This window comes from Uloborus diversus, chromosome 2 (genome assembly GCF_026930045.1).
Source record: "Uloborus diversus isolate 005 chromosome 2, Udiv.v.3.1, whole genome shotgun sequence".
NCBI lineage: Eukaryota > Metazoa > Arthropoda > Arachnida > Araneae > Uloboridae > Uloborus > Uloborus diversus.
The window spans coordinates 190,707,594-190,732,530 of NC_072732.1; the positions used below are offsets into that span (position 1 = coordinate 190,707,594).

At 35.2% G+C, this 24,937-nt stretch overlaps 1 protein-coding gene across 1 annotated transcript in view; it reads left to right on the forward strand.

The window, feature by feature from the left end:
• The window catches only part of LOC129216729 (arrestin, lateral eye-like), a 288,293-nt gene that overhangs the window by 105,269 nt on the left and 158,087 nt on the right, over positions 1-24,937 (forward strand). The window lies entirely within an intron of this gene.

Sequence of the window (24,937 nt, forward strand, 5' to 3'; positions counted from 1 at the left end):
AAGCTAGGGTTAGGGAAAGCTAGAAAGCCCAGGTTGTATTTTGTATTTAACATTTATTTTCAACTATCGCAACCGTTGACTACTGCGAAAACGTTTTTGTTTGTACCAAAGAGTTCTATAATAGGGTAGAGGAACGGCTCGTATACTGCTTCCATTGGCCGCCACGACCAAGCACGGATACCGGTTTGAAAGAGATTAGAGTGGCAAGAACGGTAGTTTCGTTATGAAACGTAATGAAATTCAAGCGGCGATAAATGTTTTTTAGCGTCAAATTGCTGATATTTTTCCTCAAACGCAATTTTAAATGGAAATAACGATGGAATCTGCTGGAAATTTTTGTCAAATAATTTGAGGTTAAACTGTATAAAAAGTTTTAATGAATGATGTATAAAAACATAATGCACTGACAGAATACAGTGATTTTCAACAGATAAATTGGGAAATTTTTAATCAGTACTCAAGAACAACAAAAAACTCTACATATTTCATTAAACAGATTATAATAGTGTTTAAATTGTTAGATCTTACTTCATAACAAGGTTGATAAAAAAGGATTTTTAAAAAAATATATATATAAACTCGGATTTTTTTTATTTAAATCGGATTTTTCTGATTTAAATAGAATTTTTGAAATTTAAATTTATTTGAATATAGTATTTGATACTAACAATTTAAAATGCTCACGTTAGATGTTAAATTAGATAATTCTTTTCCTATATATGGTTAAAAATTCATAAAATCTAAGTTTGAGTAATTCAGAAATCAGTAAAAAATAATTACACATCAGAGCTTGATAAAATCTTGCTACAATATAAAGTCCCATATCCATATGGGTGTATTTCCCAGAAATTTTTTAACTATCAAAATAAATAACACCTTTCTTTTTTCTCAGGAAAAAAAGGAAATAATATAGAAGTATATAAACTGAGAAAAAATAAAAATAGCGTAGAACATTGAATTATTTTCCTTTTTTTTGGAAAAATAACACCTGAAATAAAATGCACGAAGAAAAAACGAAACCATATGCTTCTTGTATTTTAAATATTTTAATAAAACTCATCAAGGACTGAAAAGAAGACTGTTTTTTAAAATTCTTATCTTATAAAACGCATGCATATATTTTTTTCTCACTGTTTTGACTTACTGTATGTTGAGGAGGAGTGTATGTTTATTTTTTAGTGAATAAGTAAATAGCTTAACTAGGGTGGTTCAAAAATACATGTAAAAAAAGTTTCTAATAGATAGCAGGACACCCCTCAATATTTTTAGACTTGTGGATAGTAATATACCGGAAGAATTTTGACTTCATATTTCAACTGAAAGAGGGTGCCCAACTCCCTTCCCCAAACATCGTAAGTATGGGGAGAGGCGTTAAAAATTACATTGAACTGAAATAACAATGCTACATATTATAATATACAAAAGTAATATGCATATACATTGCAAAAAAAATATTTACAAAAACACTGCTAGGGAAATTAAATGTTTCCAAATTTGTGACATTTCCATGCTGCGACTAATGTTAAATTGAGCACTTTCTTGAAATTTAAATAGGAAACTAAAACTTTTACAGCATAATACTATTAATAAGTCTGAAAAAAATAGGGTGTGTTCTGGACTCTAGCTAAAAAAAGTTTTGTTGAACCACTCTAAGCTTAACTCTTAAAAGGTACGTATCAAATTTAATTTATTATTTTTAATTTCATTGAAAGGTAATCCCTTGCCATATATATATACTTTGCAAGTTTTTTCTTTTTTAATGTTAATTGCTACTATGATTTTTTTATATTTTTCTTCGGTTTCAATTACATTTCTTTAATAACAATATGAATTTTTTTTTTGTTTCTTTTAGTAAGATTACTTATTATTCCGAGGACAATTCTTTGAATTCGGAATGCGAACCTTTTCAGAAATTGCGATTTTCGCTTAGATCAGCACTAAGTGGTGATTTTTTCAAGCCGGTGAGTGATAATGCCGATGCTATTTCCCTAGAGAGAGCCTCTCATAAACCTATTCGAGCTTTATGTTTAAAATGTGATGCGATAATGTTCCCTCAAAAACGAAAGAAGTTCAGAAGAACGAAAGAAGAAACGAATACCACTCCACTGATATTGTGGAAGAATTCAAAGCTAGTCTTATATCTGCTAGAGAAGAATTCGTTATCACGAACCCCCTAGGGAGGTCCCTAACTTGGGAGAATGAAAATTTTTTTTGTTTTATTTTTAAGAGGACAAAACTACACACTTATACCTTGTCTTGAAGGGACGTAGTAAGGCACATCCTGATAATAGAATACTTCGGTCGAATGGAAAACGTATGATTAATATGCTACTAGAGGTAAAAGTTCAAAACTGTTCCAAGTATGGGCACTTGACTGTACGAAAAATTTGTGAACATTTTTAGTGTTCATGACCATAAAATCTTGATTTTAAACTTTTTATGGACTTCTAAAACCTGGGTCCAGTAGTATTCGACTTGGGGCTCCAAATAGCAGGAAGTTCATTTTCGGGTCAATTACTTAGTTTGACGCCAATAAATATACATTCAAAAACTCGCTAACTCCCAAAACTCGAACTGTAGCGAGGTACAAAGAAACATTTATTTATTTATATTGGCCTTTTAAATTGAATTTTTCAGTGAATCCAAATGGATTCGTATTCATAGATGTGAATCAGAAATGATTTGGATTCATAAGTCTGAATCCGAATAGATTCAGATTCGGATTCATAGGTATGAATCCGAAATTCGTATTTGGATTCACACTAGCAAACATGAATCTATTCGAATTCACACTTGTGAATACGAATGTATTCGTATTCGGATTGACACGTTAAGGTGCTGTGAATCAAATTCGGATTCGGATTTACGAATACGAATCTTCTCATCTCTGCGAAGCAGGATATTGTTAATTGATGCTGAACATATTCGTGATAAGCTATTGTAGAAGATATTGAAAAATGCGCAACAATTCAGTAAAAGTATTTCCGATTTTTTCCCGGGGCAAAGAGTAAATTCGAAAAGAATTTACAGTCGTTCCAGTTTTTCACGAATATATCGCACTTCGGCAAGGAAAAAGACAACTCGAAAAAGGAGCAATGGAGAAAATTAAGGTTTTACGCATTAATAGTTTGAAGTTATTTGGTCTCAAATATTTCAATACGTGTAAAAAATTTATGATGTGATGTTTACTGGTTAGTTTTTATTGTCTAAATTTACTAGGCATACTTAAATTTTGAAAAATGTTTCTTTTAAATAATAGAAGTTTCAGGATGCACCAAAATTGATTACATCTTTTTTACGCCATCACGCACCAGTTATATAAGTAAACTTTGCGAGTTTTGTGGCGACAAAGGCTGTTAAATTTAGATTTTTAATCAATAGTTTATACGTTTTTCCTACATTTTGAGTTCAAAAAAGAAAATCACTTCCCTTTCACGTTTATGTTGTTTACCTTTTTATAACGAAATTATGGCTATGACGAAACCTTTTCTTTCGGTCAACTTGGCTACAAACGGGCATGACTGTGAAAGACAGGTTTCGCTTGACATTTCTCAACTAAAACACAACGAGGAATGAATGTAAAATTTAATTGTAAATGCCATTAAGCTCGACTTCGGTATTTCCAATAAAAATTAAAACATTATCGAAAGTTGCGGCAAACTTTCCCTGGCAGCATTATGGAGGCTGTGCAGATGGTAATATCAGCATGACGAAGCTGCCAGGTTAGGTTTTTCCCAACTACAGTGGAGCCCGCTAAATGGAACATCGGTTAAAAGAATATCCCGCTTAATGTAATAATTTTTCAACGTACCTGATCGATGTAATCTCTCATTTTGATCCCAAATAATGGAGTTTCCAGCCTATTAGAATAATTTTTCGAGTTAAAATAGCTATTCCATTAAGCGGACTCGACTGTATAATCACCAAGCACGAGCGCAGTTCAAGAATGGGAACGAATCAAATCAACAACGCCCGCTGGAGCGCAAGTTACTTCTTTTACATAAGTTCTAAAAAAAAAAAAATATTACATTAATTTTATTTAATATCTTTTGCGGAAAATACAGACTGATCTTTCCAGAATGTCGAACATTTTGAAGATTAAGGGTTCTTGGACCCCATTAAGTAAATATATTCTTTTTAACTCCATAAATTTGATCTAAATAAACCGGAGATCTGGATAACGTGGGACTTTCAAAAACCGACAAAGATATCCCCTTTGGCAAACCTGTCACTGTTGGAGGTTATTGAAAACTTCATTTCTTAGTTAGAAGCTTTCAATTTTACTACTACTAAAACGTGTCAAATTAAGTACTAGTATAAAAGAAAACGACTTACCTTTTCGATCACTTTGAATTGAAGCCATTTTGAACAATCAAAAGAATTAATCAGATGATTCTTGAATTTGATATCCTCAGATATCTTTTCAAAGCTTTATGATTCAGGTTTTTAGATGAAATTCTGCAAATGATAGAGATTTGCATTCTATAAGGCAAAGAAGAAAGGTAACTAGATTGTGTAAAATTAATGACGTACGTACAAAAGTCAGTATCAGATTCAATCGCGGTCGGACAGAAGAACTGAATGCATTCTATTGGAGAATTCTGCGCATCTCCGTAAATTTCTAGTTCGTGTACATTCAATTCAGGGTAAATTTAATCTCTTTGTTTTGAATTGTGCCACTCATACTTTAAGAGTGTTATTGCCTCTATTGACATTAAATAAGAAAAACTCCTCAAGTACTGAATTGTAATTAAAACATAAGTAATGATAATTACAAAAACTCTTTGAAATATGCTATTAATCTGCTCCACAAATTTGTCCTGCCATTTAAGGAAATTTTGAATCATTTCTGAAATGAGGTGTGAAACAAATTCTTATGACCAAAGTAGTACAACTTTAAACAAGAAAAAACAAAAAGACTTTCCATTCCAATTTTACCTGAGCAGTTTCAGAAATCTTTCGCACCCAAAACCCTAGATTCGTTTATAGGAAAGGGAGGAGGGTCAATCCTCAGCATGCCCCCCCCCCTCTTAAAATGGTAGTTTTTATCCACCCTTTTTGGAACGAAAGATTTCAACAACTAAGAATCGGTATTCAGCAGTAGCTTTCAAAGAGTAACTTTGGAACCATAGGACTATAATGAGCTATCTAAACGGTACAGTACTTGTAACATCTTTTGTAAACATAAAAAAAATAATAAAAAACAAATTGGTGTTATGGTAGAACCTCATTAATCCGGACTAATAGTGAGTGCTGGTCGTCCGAAGTAAACAAAATAACCCGTAAGTGGAGCCAAGGTACATAAGCAAACTACTGTACGCAATAAGAACTGTATTTTGATTTCAAGAGAATGAAATGTAAAACTATATTAGGATAGTATGTAAGTACATTATTTTACTTACAATAAACGTCAGATAAAAATCGATAACAAAAATGTTTACAGCTTTTTACTTCCTTTTACAAATTAAAGAAAGTATGTATTGTATTCACGAAAAGATTTTGACCCAAAAATAGGCCTTAATTTCCATTTTGGTCACCTCCGAATGAATGTTGAGTTTTTTTTTTTTTTCAACCCGACCACACGCGGATATATGTCTAAGAAAGTATAGACACCCGAAATATCTATTTTGGCGATCCCTGAATTAATTACAAAGAGTTTTCTCGTGACGTCTGTATGTGCGTATGTATCTCGCATAACTCAAAAACGGTATGCCCTAGAAAATTGAAACTTGGTACATAGACTTCTAGTGGGGTGTAGTTGTGCACCTCCTCTTTTGGTTGGATTTGGATGTTCCTAAGGGGGTCTTTTACACCCTTTTTGGGGGAAATCATTGTTGATATCAATGCAAACTCAAATGGAGTTATAATTTGGCAAACCCTTGGCGACATATCGCCAAGCTTTTGGTTGCCAAGTTTTTTCGCCAACTTGGTGACGAAAAATTGACTCTTTTTTTTAAAAATTGGTCTCATTTTGGCCACTATTGGCGGTATTTAGAGAGTTAACCATTGAATCACATTAAAATGTCAAAAATTGGGAAAATTAACCTGTATAAAACTTTTTTTTTTTGCTTCAGTTCGCAAGAAACTTGGGGCAAAAACATTTAAAGAGTTTTTTTGCTTACTCCAAGACATCTATAACTATTATCATTAAATTGGCGTAAAAGGAAGTCATGTGATGCACACATCAGCTCGTTTTTATTACGCCCGCAAAATCGCCTCAGAATTGAGCCTCTAGACTAGAATGCCTCCTTAACATTATCAATCAACAAATCAATATTTTTGAAATATGATGACGACGAAAAAAAAAACTCGATTTCTACGGGAGGGGGGGGGGGGGGAAGGGGAGCTACAGTGGTTCTTTGGAGAATCAGTTCGATTAATAGCTTAAGTAATAGTCTTCTAACTTAAACAATATAAGGATGATGAGTAGAGATCATTCTTGAAAATTACTATAGCGAAAAGTAAAGAAAACACACTCTCAAATGCATTGCTTTCAAAACTGTTTTAAAAATAATTTAATGATTTATTTTAAGTACTAATTAAGAAATAAAAAACAGCATTAAAAAAGAAAAGGCCAAAAAGCTACTTCGATACTTGTTTGAGTGAAAGTAGGCTTACAAACTACGAAAATATCTGTTTTATCATAGCTGTTGACTTTTCCGATTCTTTTGGGAAATTTCAGAATTTTGATTTCTTATCCCGAGCTCAATAAAGTAAATGTATCTCCCGAATTTTCATCAAAACAATGAAATTACTCCCAAAAAGAGATGTTTTAGTGATTAAAATTTCGAGAAAAATCCCCACAGTAAAACGATCACGATCATGAAAAAGAAACATTTTCATTACCCAAGAGTATCAAAATTGTGTATATCCGTTCATTGCTGAAACTTGTTTATTTCATTTTCTTTCTGTATAAAATCTTAATACCCCAAAAAACGCGATTTTTCTCCGAACTTTCTAAATTTTTACATGCTACAAGGAATAATTATCATCACTTATACGATAAAACAAATTTATGCCCGTTTTAAAACGTTTTTTAAACCGAAAAGTTGTAGTTTTAACTTCAAAAGGTTGTAATCTCAATTTCCGAATTTCGGGTCATGCCGGATTTCAGAAAGCTGAATTTCTGGTCCTATGCAGGCTCAATTTAGAAATGCATACTTATATTTTAAAAACAGTTAAATCATTTCACTTGACATTTGCTGTTTTACAAGGTTCCTTCCTAATAAAGTTACTTTCGAACTCTGTTTATTCTTCATCGGAGTCAAATAAGTTCTGAAGCCAGCAGAATAAGTAGTGAACATTTTTAAAGGCTGAGTAAGAAAGGATGATAGATCAGCCTTTTGTTTTTCTTCAAATTTTCTCTTTTTAAAAAGGAGAATTATTTTAGTACAGTGAACCAGAATGGGGTCGTTTCCAAATTTCCAAAAGTATTCTTTTCTGAAAGAGCATGCTGAAAAACATAGGATCTGAGCATTTTTTAAATAATTTTTTAAAGTTAATATTTTTAAAAAATTACTTAAATCGATGCGCTTTCATTGTTTATGTTTCTGTCGATGACATCACAAATGATGAAATGCCGTTCAGTTTACTCAAGTGTATTGGCAACGATGTGGTTGATAGCAAGCGTAGAGCGCAATTTTAATTTGTTTCTTGATTACCATAACGTGACAAAGGCAATAGAAAGATGCGCCAAAGAGCGTCATTTGTGACGTCATCAAGAAAACGCATTTTTGAAAAATCGGAGATTCAAAAAAAAAAAAAAAAAATAATTAAAAATAACTGTTGGGAAAATGAAAGTATTTTCTGAATCCATCATTCTATCAATTTCAGTGACAAAAAAGTACTACTTTTGACTGAAGGAAACAACCCCATTCTCAGTAGAGTTTTTGAAATGTACACTAGTTGGTGCGACAGCGACGAAAAACCATCGAAATTAAAACATCGATAATACCGATACATCGACCCCAAAGCATAGATGCTTTGCTTGGAACATCAATGTTCCAAATTCTAAAATATCGAACTGTTTAATGTGTATTTTATTCTTGCTTAATAAACTCTAACAAATGTTTCAATGCTGGACTAAATTCATAGCCTATACTTATAAACTACGATTTTTAAACTGTCAAAGTTCAAGTTTGTTAATAATGATATTGATAATTAATTATTAGCATTTTCTATTAATTAATGCAAAAGGAGGAATAATTTTAAGCGAATCAATAAGATATTTAAAAAATATAATAATCGGATAACACACATAAGTTTATACATATATATCTTAAGAAAATTTATAATTAAACGAGCTGATGTGTGCATCACATGACTTCCTTTTACTCCAATTTAATGTCATTTCTCCATTACTGGCAATATTAATGTGATTCAATAGTTTACTATCCATATATCACCAACAGTGGCCAAATTGAAAAAGATTTAAAAAAAAAAAAAACATACCAAATTTCGGCAAATTTTGTCGCCAAAACTTACGACCAAAATGGCGATATATCGCCAAGCGTCCGCCAAATTATAACACCACTTAAGTTTACATCGAAATTAACAGTGATTTCCCCTCAAAAAGCCAAAAAGGGGCAAAACACCCCTTTAAAAATATAAGACTGCAACCAAAAGGGAGGTGCACAACTAGATCTCACTAGGAGTCTACGTACCAAATTTCAACTTTCTAGGACTTAACGATCTTGAGTTATGAGACACATATACATACGTACATACAGACGTTAAGAGAAAAATTCGTTGTAATTAACTCGAGAATCGTCATTACGGAATTTTCGCGTATCTATACGTTCTTAAGCACTTATCTATGTCTGGTTGAGTCGAAAAAAAAAACTTAATATTCATTCGGTGCGTGAGTAAAATTGAAATTAAGGTCAATTTTTGAGTGAAAAATTTTTTCGCGAATACAATACTTCCTTTTTTGTAAAAGGAAGAAAAAATGATGTTTCTGTTTGGGAAAACTTCAGTAACAATCAATCTTCTGGTTAAGATTGTGCTGGCAAAAAGAGTTGTTAACTTTTCTGAAATGTAAGTCTAATAATATCTGCAGACAGCTAACAATATTTCCAATGTGATAGATGTCTCAATAGCTGATTAATAATGAAGCTTCCGTCATTAACGGTGCACATATTCACATTTTACCCGGATATTTTTGTTTCGTTATACGAACATCGACATCGAAAAATCTTCGAACGCAAAACAACGGTGTAACAAAAAAACATCGATATTTTAACGAAATCATTGATGTTTCGAAAATATCGACATCTATGTCGATTGCGCCAAAAAATTCCTTATTCGGCAAATTTTTTCTGAAGATTCAGCAAATTTGGCGACATAAGTGCAATTTTTAAATGCTCGAGTTATCTCCTTTTATTAGATGCTCTTATGTGCGCATACCCAAATTTTATCATTCGTCAAAATTTACAGTCGACGCCGGTTAATTGAATCAGTGGTTTATTGAATCAGCCAATTTAATGAATCAAATCCCTCCCCCCCCCCCGTCAAAAACAGAACACAATCCAGCTTAATTAGATTAGCCGTTTCATTGAATCAGCCGCTTTATGGAATAAAAAATATTAGAACAAGCGAGATTCATAGAAGCGGCGCTCACTGTAGTTCCATTCAGCTAATTCTGAATTTCCGCTCCCCCCCCCCCAAAAAAAAAAATCACGTTCCGGGTACCTCCGACCGTACACAGTAAACAAAATTGCTAGCACTTGAGCGAATTTCACTGCATATTTGACTCGATCGAAATTGAATCGCATCTCCCCCCCCCCCATTCGGAGGTAATCTTTTTTTTTATCCCGTATTTTTAATTGCGAAAGAGACTTAAACCTTCCGAAAAAGAATCATTTTACGCTCTTCTTCTTAAATTTCGTACTTAACGCATGCGACTTCAATTGAACCATTTCCTTTAAACGGTTAGCTATAAAATTTCTCCACGGCCGGATCAATTTCGTTGACAGATTTAGCAATTATTCCTTCTTCTCTATTAGGGCAAAAAAAAAAACTATTTTGCCTCCAGCGATTCAGCGCTTGGCTATCTTTAAGCTTTAATTATCTTCAGCGCTTTTCTGACTAGAACGCAATTTCCTACGTCCTCAGTAATTTGTTCAGTGTGTAAGAAAATCTTGCCGACTTCGGAGTACTAAATCGTTTTTATTCAAACGAAATTTTCGGATTGCCCTAATGGCTGACACGTACATGTAGTATTTTATTTAAATGTCTCTCGTATTTTTCGCCTAGTAGTCTCGTTACGGAAAAAAAAGTGATTTTGAATTATACAAAAATTCCACATAATATGTAAATGCAAAAAATAAATAAATAAAACGAAAAAAAAAAAAACAATTTTAGCACAATACTTTCTACACGCGCTTAATAATGCAGCTATAATGGGGTTGTTTCCTTCAGTCAAAAGTAGTACTTTTTGTCGCTGAAGTTGATACAATAAGCAAAAAAAAAAAAATAACATGGACCCAGAAAATACTTTCACTTTCCCAACAGTTATTTTTTAATTAATTTTTTAAAATGTCCGATTTTTGAAACAAGGCGTGGTCCTGATTGACGTCACAAATGATGCACTTTGTCGCATCTTTCTACCGCGATTCCACGTTATAGTAATCAAGAAGCGAATTAAAATTGCGCTCTACGCTTGCTATCAACCAGATCGTTGCCAATACACGTGAGTAAAGATGCAAATTAAATATTTTGCTCTGTGAATGGCAACACAGAATGGCATTTCATCATTTGTGATGTCATCGGACGGAAGCATAAACATTGAAAGCGCATCAATTTAAGTAATTTTTTAAAAATATTAAACTCAAGCAAATTATTTAAAAAATGGTCAGATCCTATGTTTTTAAGCATGCTCTTTCAGAAAAAAATACTTTTAAATTTTTGGAAACGACTCCATTGGAAAACAGAAAAGGAACTAAACCTCGCTTTAAAAAAAAATCGTTTCGTTGCAATAACAACATTACAGAAAAACTAGCTTATACGTGAAGGGACCGCGACATTTTCTCGTTTTCACCGAGTGCTCGTAAAAAAACGTGTTCATAGAAAAAATCATAAAAATTCATTCCCACTCACTTTTTATTATTATTTTTAACTTTTTACACCTAAGAAGTTGGTTAATTTGCTTTGAACTGGTTGATTGTCTCTTCCTTGTGTGTCTGATATCTTATGTGGCTAATTAACATATAGTTTTCAAATCTTCTCCACTTTACATTTTTTAAGGGCTCTCGTCACTTGTTTTCAGAATCTATGACTTATCACTAACTTTCAGCTGATTTCGTAATGTTAAATGTTTTTTCTTTTTTCCAAGGAAGGATAAACTGGTCTGGAAGTCTATAGAAATTTTATGAATTATGAATATTGCTCACTTTAAGCGGGGTTTGTTCGTTAAAAGTAGTTATACCCCCACAGATCTAACATTGTACCAACCAATATTTTTGATTTCCTCGTTAAACCCGGGTTCTCGTTAAATCAGGGCTCGCTATAAGCGAGTTCAGTTGTAATAAGCGCAGTTCTACACTCTAGAGTTTGAATGCGCTATCTAGCGGTGATTTAAGAAGTTAGACATAGATCTTTCTCATTGGACAGTTCATATCATATACGTAAGAGTCTTTGTTTTACTTCTTACAACAGCCGTTGGCCTGAGACTGCAGCTCCTCCTATAATTAATTTGAATTGTGAATCAAAAATAATGAATAACAATTTTATAAATTATTATTAGCTAAATGGTTATTTTTAGCTGGCTTTAAATGGTTTTCAGACTTTTGTCTCGTTAAAATTCGGATTTAGAGTTTATAAGTTGAAACTATTGTCCGTTTTTCACGAGAAGGCACTTCGGCATGCCTCCTCGAACGCAGAGTTCCATTTTACGCGGGGGTGAACGGTACGCAATCCACGCGCTTCTAAAGGAGACAACCAGACAGCCTTAACTTGGGCGTGCGTTTTAATGTGCAAAAAAGTCTTAGTGTCCTTTACATCACTTGCCTCACTTGTCTGATGTCATTTCAGTTATTCTTACAACAAAATGCTATGATACGAGTTTACCTTCTGCCGAAAACAGCAAAATAGAATCATCGGATACCGCATGACGAGGGAGGAGTCTAGTGCCTTCTCGTGGAAAACGGACAATAGTTTTGTGCGAGGTTTGTGGCAAAAAAGAGCACACACATTAAATTCAGATTCTAAATCAATAGAATTTAAGTTTTAACAAAATTTTGTGCTGAATCACTCTTGTTGTCGGGGTGCAATATATTGATTAAACAGTAGGTTATATCATAAACATAGGTTGCTATCATATGCTGCTGAAACGCTACATGTTTCGCCTTTCTCTTTACAATATATGAAGCACGTTACCGCCCTTAAGTCAGGGTAGAGCCACTATATAGATAGGCCGGCGCATCAGTTTAAGTTCAGCCATTTTTGAAAGCATACTATGCATTGAGCAGCTGAAATGTGTTTCTAGGAGAAGAAAGTGAGAAGCAATCGTTAAATAGACACACTTAAAATATGAGCGTAACAATGAATGTAAAATACCAAGGATTTTCTTGTGAAAATCATGCAGCCACACCACTGCACGGGCCTCTCATAACCATCGTTACACAGAGCACACAAGAATGAGATATTTAGCCTATATGAGAAAATTATGTCTTTAGTTAAAATTAAACATGATTCTTCATCAGTTTTTTCTGTTCTGAAAAGGCCGGTAAAGGCTTGATGAATTTCTAATAATTTAAAAAACGGAAAACATTTGCTCATATCTGAAAATATGTCGAGTTTCATCAACCATGACGGAAAACTAGCAAAATTGCTTTTCTTGGACATTGATTTGCGATTGACGTTAATTGAAATTGCTCATTTTTCATCATTCCTCTCAAAAAATTTGGGGGTGCGACCGCCCCTTCTTGCCCCCCGTATTTGCCTCCCCTGTCTTAAGCTGATGCGTCGGCTCGGTATATAGGGGCCTTAAGTCAGGGCTAAGCCAGAAATATTTGCAATATACCGGCAAAACGATTATCACATCTAGAGACAGCTTTTTCGTTCTTGTTCATCAGTCTGGAATAAACCAATATAGGAAGTCGTCGACTTTCACCGGTAATCCATCGGAAATATTCGATGTTCCGCAGAGGTCTTTGGCATGCGTGTGCTAATAGTTACCGGGTTATTTCAACATTTAAAATGTATCTTCACATTTGTTCTCATAACAAAGAAATATCACGCTTAATACGTATAAATTTCTAACCCAGTAACGGCGTAACGAGACATCTTATGTACATTTACGTCAGACGATTGAAGTTTACCTCCAAATTTATGGAAGAGAAAGCACTAGTTTGGATTAAAGGTTGCAGCAGTGCTACTTCCAACGACCATCACTCTTGTGCTTTCGGCTCTTGGATTTCTCATAGCTATTTATTCCTTCTCACGGCTTTTCTTTCTTCAAAGCTAACCATAGACACTATCCTTCATGTCTTATTTTCCCATAAATAATATGGGATACTGTAAATGCTCATTAAACGAGCTGATGTGTGCATCACATGACTTCCTTTTACTCTAATTTAATTTCATTTCCCCATTACTGGCAATTTTAATGTGATTCAATAGTTTACTTTCTGAATATCACCAACAGTGGCCAAATGGAAATCAGATTTTAAAAAAAAAATAATTTTAGAAAAATCGTCAAATTTTTCGCCAAGTTGGCGACAAAACTTGGCGACCAAAAGACTGGCGATATATCGCCAAGTGTCCGCCAAATTATAACACCACTTAAGTTTACATCGAAATTAACAATGATTTCTCCCCAAAAAGGAGCAAAAGATATCCCCTTAGAAACACCCGAATGCAACCAAAAGGGGAGGTGCACAACTACATCCCACTAAGAGTCTACGTATCAAATTTCAACTTTCTAGGACACACCGTTCTTGAGTTATGCGACGCACCTACGCACATACATACATACGTACATACAGACGTCACAAGAAAACTCGCTGTAACTAACTCGGTAATCGTCATTATGGATATTTCGCGTGTCTATACGTTCTTAAGCACTTATCCCCGTGTGGTCGAGTCGAAAAAAAACTCAATATTCATTCGGGGGTGAGTAAAATGGAAATTAAGTTCGATTTTTGAGTGAAAATTTTTTTTGCGAATACAATACTTCCTTTTTTGTAAAAGGAAGTAAAAATGGGATAAATGCAAGAAAGTACGTTTAATATCTCGAGAAACAACTCTAAAATTGGGTAAAAGCATTAAATAAGGGGTACCTTTTGTTTTCGTCACTTATAACTAACATGATTAAGAAAATAATAATAATGTTGGGTGCAAATGAAATTCGGGGTTTTGGTATTCGGATCGTTTGAGTTTGATAGCTTAAATCAATAACTTTGGATATAAATTATACACTCTGTCACAAAAATATTTATGCACCCAGATGGAAACGTACTATTTTTATGAAACGTAACTGAATTTAGTGTGTGAGGAGATGAGCAAACGATTTCAAATCTAGAATAAAAAATAGTTTTATTTAGAAAATATGGCATGAAAAAGGCTAAAAATCCGAAAGCTGTATATCTATCTTTGGCAGCTATACAAGCCGATACGCGGCGTGGCACTGATTCTAGTAGGTTACACATAAACCCTACTGGAGATCATACCATAATCTTTGCAATTGGGTAGTTGATTCACCAGTTTTCCGAGACGGTTGTAGTTGCCTTCCTCGCAAGCGTGCTGTATTTGTGAGAGGTCTGATGACCTAGAAGACCGCGGGAGTACGTGTTACATTAAAGACATACGTCCTGTCCTTCAAGACATTGTTGGGCGGGTCGCGAAGTATGTGGACGAGCATTTTCTTACTGATAAATGACACTAGGATGACTTGACAGCATAAGCAAAACAATAAACGTAAACAGGACGTTAACGTTACTGCAAGTTCTCATAATGCCTTGAAGGACAACTAGAGGAGATAGTGTTTCCCAACAAGTACCTCCTCTCCTCACACTGTCACATCTTCTTTTATCACCGCATTCCTCTCGGCAGCAAGATTCGGACCGGACCGCTGGCCAAGCCGCCTGTTCCTGCGAATGCAGGTCATTAGTACTGAAACTGCATTGGGATTTATCGCTGAAGACGACCCCGCCTCTTGTCGGTCATTCTTAAACTTGCTCGAGTTCGACAAAAATTCAATCGTCACTGTTTATGACCTGGAGTTATCATCTGGAGCATCTTAAAGGACGTTTGCTTCGCATTCCAGCATTGGTCAATCATCTCCGAATGCCTTCTTGATATCACCGGCTTCTTGAATGATGGCTTCGAATAAAAGGTAGCACCATTATGGGAGCAAAAGGAGCAGTTCTTATGATTGCACAATTCACGTGTTAATTTGAATTCTTGAAACAACCGGACACTTTATGACGATAAATTATCTCTTCCTTGATTCATCATTGTGGCCAATACCCAACAACTACCAAACTACCATAGCGCTCCGATTGAGTTTTCGGCCAATAAACTGGTTTGACCAACCTACTTTTCTGAGGCCTACAATGCGTCCCTTTTCAAGTTCACAACTGTTCGCACTGCCGCCGGTTACCTCTCTGAGACATTTCTAGTAGTGATGGGCATAATCGAGTTCTCATAATCGAATCACTCGATTATTCAAGATCACTCGATTGTCGCGAGTTCTTGACTATCATGTTGAATGTAATCGCTTTCTCCATTGGTTTAAAAGAAAGAACTGTGCTTATATCTTATTGGAAGAGACATTTGCAGCTTTCCACGGAGTTCGCAAAATCTCTTCTTTAATCCACCATCGGACTTTGGAGAAAGCTTATTGCTATTTGATAAACATCATTGGATACTGAAAATCTGCCCTCTATTCTATTTAAAGAGCCGCAGTCTTGTTTATCGGTCTTCACTACTTTTCTCTATGTCTTGCTGTATGTGTGTCCCCATGTTTCGTATTAAACGTATTTGTTTATGTTCAGCTGTCTGAATGTCTGCTTTACACAACCTTTCAACAGCAGAGCGTGGTTAGTTCTAAGTTTCACCCGGCTACTAAATCACTGAAGTAGCGGAGTAACATGGGGGTATTCCGTTGAGCCTTTTGACTGAAGGAATTTCTCTCTGTGGTGCAGGAGAATGGAAGCGGTTTTCGCAGCAAAGAATTTAGAGCTGTATTTGGAACGTGAAGCGGATTCTTCGAAAGCTAATGAACTTTTAGCGAGTAAGAAGGCCTATGCCTTGATGTTATCATTTCTTAGTGATAAAGTTTTAGTTTCGTTTTCGGAAGAAAAGACTTGTGCTGAAGTAATTGCAAAATTGAAATCGATCTATGTTCGAGAAGGAGCGGTCAGTCAGATATTGGTTAGAAAGAGACTTTCAACTTCGAAAATGAAAAAGGACTCATCCATGCAGGAGCATATTGATGAAGTGAACAGGCTCGTTACCCAACTAAAATCGTGGGGCGTGAAAGTGAGTGACATGGACAGTATTGTCTATCTTTTGATGTCTCTTCCAGCAGAGTATGACGCATCGAAATCTGCAATAGAAAATCAGCCTTCGGAGAACTTGACTTTAGAGTTTGTTTGCGTTCGTCTTCTGGATGCTGAAGCGCTGATGAGAGATCGTCGAGTCTCGGAGCCCAAATCTTGGAAAACAGAGTCATCAAATGGTGCAGCCTTTTCTACAAATCATCGGGTAGTGTGTAACAAGTGTCGCAAAACAGGGCACATTGCGAAATTTTGTAGAAGTAACATATTTTGCTACCAGTGCAGAAGAAAAGGACATTTTAAGAGGAATTGCACAGTCCAGACAGAAAAAAAGACATCATCAAAGGATGGAGCAGTTGCAGTGACTTTCGTTGTTGGCGAAGTAGAACATCGGTCATTTATAGTAGATAGCGGATCTACAGCTCATATGTGTGCACATCGGGAATGGTTTGAGGAGTTAAAACCATTCTCAGGAACTGTGTCATGCGCTGCAAAAACCAGTAAACTGGAAGTAAAAGGAATAGGAACTATTCGCGGTGTATTAGGTGACGGTGTGCAGGAGATCCTACTGAAAGATGTGTTACATGTTCCAGAACTAAATGGAAACCTCATTTCAGTGAAACAGATACAAAAAGCTGGATACACTGTGAGCTTCAAAAATGACGAAGCAGTTATTGAAAAGGGAAGTACAAACTTCGTTTTGTGCAAGCTGAATTCAAAAGGTCAATATGCAAGTGATTTTGTTCCCTTTATTTCAAATTCCTTTGTTGCAGAAAACGATGGAGGTGAACTGTGGCATCGCAGGTTAGGACACTCCGGAAACCATGTTCTGAGCAAACTAGGATTACCAACAAGTGATAAAGTTTGTGAAAACTGTGTGTTAGCGAAGCAGTCCGCGAACCCTATAGGAATAGGAAACCGAAGAAGAGAAAAAACTCCCATGATGACAATCCATTCTGACCTATGCGGTCCGGTCAACCCACCAACTCAAGCGGGTGAAAGGTATGTGTTAACATTAGTTGATTATTATTCTCGTTTTTGTGAAGTTCGTCTTCTTAAAAAGAAAAGTGATGTTCCCGTGGAAATCAAAAAGTTTCTCAAATTGAATGAAAGCGTTCGAAAAATTCGTTGTGATAATGCCCAGGAATATGTTTCAGGTGAACTTAAAGTGATAGCAAATAAACTTGGAGTTACGATAGATCCCTGCCCCCCTTATACTCACGAATTGAACGGAATTTCAGAGCGGATGAACAGATCACTTTTTGATAAAGCCCGTGCACTTTTATATGATGCAAATTTACCTAAGATCTGTTGGGGATATGCTATTCAAGTTGCAGCATATATTCATAACAGAATCCCTAGTTCAAGCATAAATGAAATGTCACCCTTTGAATTAAAATATTCCCAGAAACCGGATTTAAATCAAATTAAATTATTTGGTTGTGATGCTTATGCCAAAATTCCTGATACTCGCAGACAAAAATTAGATCCGAAATCTAAACGAATGATCTTCATTGGATATTCTAGCATGGGATATCGATTAATGGATCCTGATACGCACAGAGTTATTGTGTCACGTAATGTTCGCTTCAATGAAAATAAAGTATATGTGCAAGATAGAAGTAATTCACCAGGCGAGCTCCCGAAAAGAGAAGAAAAAGACGAGGAAAAACACGACAGAAATATAAATAAAGAGTTAGGAGAAAACGAAACCAAAACGCCCGCAGCTGCACCCCGACGATCAGAAAGAAAAAGTAAAAAGCCAGAACGATATGAAGCAATGTGCACGTCAGAAGAGACGTTGACCTTTTATGACATCTCAAAACTACCGGAAGAACAACAAGCCCAGTGGAAAGTCGCGATGGGGGAAGAATTGCGCTCCATCCAGATAAACAGGGGGGGACCTGGTGCCAAGGGGGGATCCTTGGGAACTGGTAGATCTCCCTGATAACGCGACCCCCATAAAGTGTAAGTGGGTGTTTAGGAAGAAAAGAGACGGAACTCTCAAAGCCAGACTTTGCGCAAGGGGAGACCAGCAGAAGGAATACGTAGAAACTTATTCGCCAGTCATTGGGATGCCTTGTTTACGATTAGTTCTTGTTTCGATTCTTCAAGAGGATTTAAAGGCTTATGTGATGGATGTGAAAACAGCTTTTCTGAATGGTGAGTTGCAAGAAATTGTTTTTATGGAACAATCGCAAGGATTCAACGATTCATCTGGCAGAGTATGCAAATTAAATAAAAGTTTATACGGATTAAAACAAGCTCCTAGACAATGGTTCTTCAGATTTCCGCAATTTATGTTAAAAATTAATTTTAAGCAGTTAAACTCGGAACCGTGTATTTTCATCAGAATTGTGAATGGAAGAAAAATAATAATTTGTTTATATGTTGATGATATTCTTATCGCTGGATCAGATGTTTCAGAAATAATGATTGTGATTAAACTTCTTCAAAATGAATTTCAGATGTCCAAACTCGAACCAGCTTCTGAGTTTTTAGGAATTCGTATGGAATTTACTTCTACTAAATTAGTGCTAGATCAAAAGGAGTATATTCTTAAACTATTGAAGAGATCTAACATGAGTGAGTGCAAGCCGAGTGCAACACCTTTAGAAGTAAAGTCAACTCCAGCTGACTTTGAGGAAGGAACTATCTTCAAAGGACCTTACCGTGAACTAGTAGGATCTTTATTGTATCTTGCGATGACAACACGACCCGATATACTGTTCGCTGTGAACTGTCTCAGTCAATTGCAGGAGAATCCAACAGAATCGGCTTGGAACGGACTTAAAAGAATTTTACGCTATTTAAAAGGTACATCGGATTATAAAATTGTGTATAGTAAGTGTTGTGACACTAATGTTGATTTATCTATGTATGTTGATTCAGATTGGGCATCAGATCCGCGTGATCGCAAATCAGTTTCAGGTTACGTTATTTTTTATAAAAAGTGTCCAATTTTATGGATCGTGAAGAAACAAAGTTCAATAGCTGTTTCTTCTACTGAAGCTGAGGTACTTGCAGTTGGTAAGTCTTTATTAGATCTAGTGTATTATAAAAATATTGCATGTGAATTTCTTACTGTAAATAACATTGTCATATATGAAGATAATCAGTCTGCGATCAAATGTATAACTAATGAAAAAAGTTCAGGTAGATTGAAACATATTGATGTTAAGTTAAAGTTTATTAGAAATATTTTAAATGTTGAAAATATATATATTGAATATGTTTCTACTGATAAACAAATTGCTGATATGTTTACTAAGGCTCTTCCTAAATTTAAATTGCATGAACTTATGTCATTGTGTTGTTTAGTAATAAGCGATTAAGGGCGGGTGTTGAATATAATCGCTTTCTCCATTGGTTTAAAAGAAAGAACTGTGCTTATATCTTATTGGAAGAGACATTTGCAGCTTTCCACGGAGTTCGCAAAATCTCTTCTTTAATCAACCATCGGACTTTGGAGAAAGCTTATTGCTATTTGAGAAACATCATTGGATACTGAAAATCTGCCCTCTATTCTATTTAAAGAGCCGCAGTCTTGTTTATCGGTCTTCACTACTTTTCTCTATGTCTTGCTGTATGTGTGTCCCCATGTTTCGTATTAAACGTATTTGTTTATGTTCAGCTGTCTGAATCTCTGCTTTACACAACCTTTCAACATATCACATCTCGAATTCTCGATTATCGTATTTCGAGTTCTTGATTAACACATCTCGAATTCTTGATTGTCGCATCGAGTTCCCGATTTCACATCTCGAGTTCTCGATTAACGCAGCTCGAGTTCTCGATAATCACAGCTCGAGTTCTCGATGTCAAAAGATCTCGATTATACATCGCTCGAGTTCTCGATTTGGAAAGATCTCGATTATCAGATGTGATTGAATCCTAAGATCTCGATTATAAAAAGTTCTCGATTATACCCATCATTAATTTCTAGTCACATATACCGTCCACTTAAATCGACAGATTCAATTGAATATAGACTTACGGCACAAGAAATCAAGTTTTGAAACTTCTTTAGCAGCGGTTTTTGAATACAGTTTTTGAATTAAAAAAAAAACTTTCTTCACCCCGTATTGCGGATTTTATTCAAAACAGCTCCTTACCTCACATTAGGCACTTCAACCTAATTTTCATTCTTAATAACATTCGTTAATTACGCTTAAAAACGAAATAATGCCGAGCACGTATCTTACTTTAATGCAGAAGAAATAAAAAATAATAACTTATCCCCGGATAACATAAAGCTCAAATGCGGCGAAAATACATAGCCGATCACAGAAACGATATCATTTTTAGATCCACGAACCAATCAGAAGGAACGGACATGCGTGGTTTTAAGCCTACTTCACGCGTTTTCCCGTAAAAGTCAAAGAAAGAAGAAAAAAGCATGAAAGAAGGCTTTATGCATCTTAAAAACTTTGCTAAAAACAAAAATAAATAAACTAATTAGGACTCGACCGATGCATCGGCCTGGCCGATGCATCGGCGCCGATGGTTCAACAATTTAGCCATCGGCATCGGCATCGGCGACCGATGCTAACTTGCGGGAAACATCAGCCCATCGGCCTTAAAAAACATCGAAAAGCCGATGGAATTGGCCAATGGTATTTGAAAAAAAAAAAGGACCTTTGCTGTTTTACTTTTTAATACAAAGTAAATGGAGTTGTTGTTTTCATAAAAAATTATTTACTTAAATTTCAGTATGAATTTCTATTTTTAGTCATCCCTAGAAGAGTTTTTAATACTACATTGAGGTACCAAACAAGTTAATTATTGCGTTGTTTCTTGCAGCAGGATGTACGTATGTATCTGTCATAAGTTATAACTCAACTAGTATGTTATGGCCATTACGAAACTTTCTTCTATATTTTTCTTTTCTTTCTGATCCCTCCCCATGCTTGACGAGGAAGCAATATTCCCAACAAAAACAAAATTACACATGCAAAATCTTGACGACCATCCCAACGTCTGAATTATTGCGAAAGCAAAGCAAAGAGCGAAAATTGAAAGTTATTTTAAAAGCCTTGCTTGAATTAATAACAAATATTTTATTTGTTAACAAACATAAGATGGCAACAGTTAAAAATTTTAAATCATTGAGATAATATTTCCGATCATTTCCATACAATTAAAATCACGAGAAATACGCAGACGACAATCTATTACGATTTATCTTTCTTATTGTTGCAATAATAAAGCTATTTTAATTCGCAAAAAAAAAAAAAAATAATAATAATAAATTTCAGTATGAATTTCTATTTTTAGTCATCCCTAGAAGAGTTTTTAATACTACATTCAGGTACCAAACAAGTTAATTATTGCGTTGTTTCTTGCAGCAGGATGTACGTATGTATCTGTCATAAGTTATAACTCAACTAGTATGTTATGGCCATTACGAAACTTTCTTCTATATTTTTCTTTTCTTTCTGATCCCTCCCCATGCTTGACGAGGAAGCAATATTCCCAACAAAAACAAAATTACACATGCAAAATCTTGACGACCATCCCAACGTCTGAATTATTGCGAAAGCAAAGCAAAGAGCGAAAATTGAAAGTTATTTTAAAAGCCTTGCTTGAATTAATAACAAATATTTTATTTGTTAACAAACATAAGATGGCAACAGTTAAAAATTTTAAATCATTGAGATAATATTTCCGATCATTTCCATACAATTAAAATCACGAGAAATACGCAGACGACAATCTATTACGATTTATCTTTCTTATTGTTGCAATAATAAAGCTATTTTAATTCGCAAAAAAAAAAAAAAAAAGATCTGTGACCCACTTCCCCCAATTAACTCTAATTTGAATTCCGAAACTTTGAATTCAAATTATGTTTTTCGCAATCCCGAGTTGCGACAAGACCCTACTGATTAGAGTTATTGTTTCTAGAAATGGTTCCCCCCCCCCAAGCATGTCCCTCCTCCTGGGTGGTTACGTGTGTATAGTTGTGTGTGTGTAGGCTTACGTGTGTATGTGTGTAAAGGCGTGCGCGCGTAGGGGAATGTGTATGAGCATGCGTGTGTAGGGCATGGACGCCACCGCCCAGCAAAAGTGGATTCCGATGGACAGTGCGCAGGACCAGCCGCGCCGCCGCCGGTGGACGGTGGTGCTGCAGCCCTGGTCCAAGCTGAAAAAGGAACCACAACGTCAAGGACGGTCAAATGAAAGCAATAAGCAATCGTGATTGCTCAAAAAATCAGCACCTCTTGGAGCAATTGCCGTCAAAATTGAACAAAAGCTTGTTTAAATATGGATTTACGTATATCCGAAATTTCAACCAGAACGTAGCATTACTTCTTGAGATAGGGCACTCTCAATGGAAAAAAAGAACGGGCGATTGCGCTACCCCCTTTTTAGCTGTTGACACCAAAATAAAATCAGCACTTACACCCACTAAGGGCTACTTGTCGATAAATTTTTCTTTCATTCCGTTCATTATTTTTTGAGATACAGCAGTCACAATGGACGACAAAAAACGTTCTATAGCTCAACCCCCGTTTGAGTTATTGACACCAAAATTGAATCAGCACCTGTTCCTGTTAATGGCAACATATGGACCAAATTTTGTTTGATTCCGCCAGTTACTTCCTGAGGAATAGCAAGCACGTGTAACTCAAAAAACGTCCCATTGCTCCACCCCCTAGAAGGAATTCGCGCCAAAAACCAATGGGCACAAGTTCACATAGGCGCACATATGTGCACCAAATTTCGTTTGATTTCATGCGGTAGTTTTTGCTGTAGAGCGGCCACAAAAAACTGGTCACACACAGACGTGACACACATACACACACACACAGACAGACAGACATTTTCCAAAAATAGTCGAAATGGACTCAGCACACCTCTAAACGTTCGAATCCGTCAAAATTCGAAATTCGAAAATTTGCACGAATCCAATACTTTCTTCTATATATTACATATAGAAGAAAGTAACTAGTATGTTGTGGCCATCACGAAACTTTCTTCTATATTTTTCCTTTTTCTGATCCCTCCCCATGCTTGACGAGGAAGCAATATTCCCAACAAAAACAAAATTACACATGCAAAAACTTGACCCAATGTCTGAATTATTGCAAAAGCAAAGCAAAGAGCGAAAATTGAAAGTTATTTTAAAAGCCTTGCTTGAATGAATTACAAATATTTTATTTGTTAACAAACATAAGATGGCAACAGTTAAAAATTTTAAATCATTGAGATAATATTTCCTATCATTTCCATACAATTAAAATCACGAGAAATACGCAGACGACAATCTATTACGATTTATCTTTCTTATTGTTGCACTAGCAAAAATACCCGGCGTTGCCTGGGTCAGTAATAATTATTAGAAAAAATCGTTACTTGCTTTTGTTTTCTGTTTTAAGTGAAAGAATTTAAAACACATCTTTTTGACGTGATTAAAAATCGAGTTTCTTCCTTACCCATAAAACTAAAATAGCAATAAGTATAAAGAACAAAGTAATATTGATTTAGAAACGAAAGCACTATATTTAAGCATATACAAATTTAAAAAACATGAAATTAATCTTCTCACATTTAAAAAGATTAATCTGTTGATACTTTTTTTCTAACATGGAGTCTAAAACCTTCTCTGTATGGCTAATGAAGTACGAAGTGATTAAAAAAAAGTAGCTGCGCTCGTAATCCCCTTATACTTGCTTTAGTTATTTCGGGAAATTTCAATCATTGTGGCTCTTGGTGCGATTTTACCGAATTTGCGAAAGTCGTTTCGGGGTACCTTCGATGATGCTCCCCCATTCTTTCCTTACTTTGTAAAACGATATAATATTAATTTTCGTTACAGAGATATCGTCGCTAGATGCTGAGATATTTTTGGTCACCATAAAATGGCGCTAAACAGTTTCATCCGAAATGTTACCAAAATAAGTAATACAATTTGGTGATTGTTTGAAATTGTGCAAAAAGGAAAATTAATGGAAGTTTTTGTGCTGTTTATGGATTTGCCTAATTTAGTTGCTGGATTATTTAACACAGTAAAAAAGGTCTTTTGAAAATTCTTTGATTGGCGATATTTTGTTTACATGGTGAAAGCTGAGAAACATTATGACGTAGTCTTCGGCTTCAAAAACAGCAACGTTGAAAAAACTGCCAAATGCATCAGCTACGGAAATCTTTCTGCAAAAATTTTGGCGATCTGCTGGTTGTTTGGATAATGAGTAAGTGTTCAATCAGCATAAATAATAATAAAAACCATTAATTACATTAAAGTTCCGTTTAAATGGAAAATCATCAGCCAAATCATGTATTATTTGCCAATCTTGTGCAAAAATCTTACTTCAAGATTTGACTTGAGAAAAGCCTTGAACAATCACGAAAAGCAAAGAAAGTCAACAATACAACAATTGTCGCTATCGACAGAGAGTTGAGATGATACACTAAATACTGTATTGAGTTGAGGA